Here is a 2,287-nt window from a genome sequence, read left to right as displayed (position 1 = left end):
GTGATATGGTTGGACCGGAAGGCAGTCATCAGAACAGGGCAAGGAAACACTGCACGGTTCAAAATCAGGAGAGGTTTATGCAAGGGAATGCACCCTATTCCTATTCAATCTATATGTGGAACACATCACCCAGGAAGAGTCTAGGCTTTATGAGAATATGGCATCAGGATTGGAGACTCATCAATAACCTGTGCCATGCAGATGATACAATCTTGCTTGCCCAAACTGAGGACCTTAAGTATTTGCTGCATAAGGTCAAGGACTGCAGCCTTCCTTATGGATCAAAGCTCAACATCAAAAAAACAAAAACTCTGGTGGCCTAGTGGCAGGAAACTGTACTGCAATCCCAGGTGTGATGGTTCAAATCCACCAGATGCTCTGCTGTGAAGAAAGAGGAACAATCGCCTCCTGTACCAGTTAGATTCAATTAGATGGTACACACATAAAAAAAAAAACAAAACAAAAACTCTCACCACTAGGCCAACCAGCAGCATCATGCTAGACAGAGAAGAGATTGAGATTGTTAGCTTCAGCCTGCTTGGCTCCACAATCAATATTCTTGGCACCAGCAGCCAGGAAATGAAGACAAATTGCACTGGGCAAAATCTGCTGTCAGGGACCTCTCCAGAGAACTGAAGAGCAACAAGGTCAGTTTGGAGACTATAGTACGCCTGATATAGGCCATAATCTTCAAAATTACTTGCCAGAGCTGGACACTGAGTAAGGATGATGGAAGAAATGATGCCTTTGAGTTGTGGTGCCTGAGTATTGAATATACCACACACTGAGAACAGGTTTGTCCTGGAGAAGGTGAAATCAGACTGCTCCTTGGAGGAAAGGATTCTGAGCCTTTTTCTGACTTACTTTGGGCATGTTGCCAGGAGGGATCAGTCCTTAGAGAAGAACATCATGCTTAGAAGGGTGGAGGGACAAAGTATAAAAAAAAAAAAAAAAGAGCCTGGTTGTGCTAGACTGACTCAGTGACTGGGGTAGTGGGGGGAGGTGTATCGAAGACAATGAAACTGGCTAAAGAAAAAGCAGGGTTCAGAGCTGTTGTATACATTGGGTCGCTATGAGTTGCAAGTGATTCAACAGTACGTAACAGTAAGGTGAAATGGAAAGAGCTCTGGTGACCTGGTGGTCAGAAGCTGTACTGCAATCCCAAGGGTATTTGGTTTGAGCCCACCAGCTGCTCTGCGAGAGGATGGACAACTTTTTGCCTGATTTACTGTCTCTAATAAGCTGCCGGAGGGTCAGCTATGGGTTGGTTCTGACTCAAAAACTTGCAACAACATGGTGGAAGCTCTCGGAGCCCAGTGGTAAATAGCTGCATTGCCAACTCAAATCCACCAGCTGGTCCAACGGAGAAAGATGTGCAATCTCCTCCTGAGGGATTTACAACCTCTGAAAAACCACTGGTGGGTCAGCTATGAGGTGGTTCTGACTACAGCAATGGTATGGTGAATGGCAGAGAACTCTGGTAGCCTAGTATGTAGGAAGATCAGTTCAGAGGTGGGCAGTTTGAATCGACTCTGCTCCTGAGGAGAAAGTTAGGCAATCTATCCAGTACCATTTACAGCCTCTGAAAAACCACTGGAAGGTCAGTTCTGACAGGACAATGCAGGTTTTTTAAAATGATGAATATAAATCCTGAGCAGCCCAGTTAAGCAATTAACTACTAACAGAAAGGTTGGCTGTTTGAATCTACCAAGAGGCACATGGAAAGATGTGGCTGACAATCTGTTTCCAAACAGCCAGAGTCTATAGGTATCTGGGAAGCACAGTTCTAGTCTACAACACACACGGGTCAGCATGAGTTGAAACTGAGTACCAACTGATAAGTGGAAATGATTACTGTTAGGAATATGTTAGCTGCACCTGACTCTGTAGTAGCTGATAAGCAGAAGTGACTTTAATGTGACTCATCATGTCAGTAGAAAAAAAGACCAAGTGCTAGAAAATAGACATCATGTTTGGCAGTCAATGGAAACGAGAAAATCGTCACTGAGATTTGAGGATTTCAAATCTGACGATTTCAACAGCAGCACAACAATGGGCTGAGAAAGATCATGTGAGGTCAGAAGACAACATTTAATGGTTTAAAGCTACTGTTACACAGAATGAACTCCAACACAGGAACTAACAACAGACAGCACCGACTGGTCTCTCAATTTAAAAGAGCCCTTTGGGAACTCTTTTAAATTCAGTCCCTGTATGCAATTAGGTCACTGTATGTGTTTTCTAGAGCCACCACTTTGTGGTCATTACATTTTAAATTGATTAATAA

The sequence above is a fragment of the Elephantulus edwardii genome, unplaced genomic scaffold, assembly GCF_000299155.1.
Source record: "Elephantulus edwardii isolate Elephantulus edwardi_28Jun2011 unplaced genomic scaffold, EleEdw1.0 scaffold00245, whole genome shotgun sequence".
NCBI lineage: Eukaryota > Metazoa > Chordata > Mammalia > Macroscelidea > Macroscelididae > Elephantulus > Elephantulus edwardii.
The sequence above is the reverse complement of the archived record's forward strand: the minus strand, read 5'-3'. Positions refer to the sequence as shown.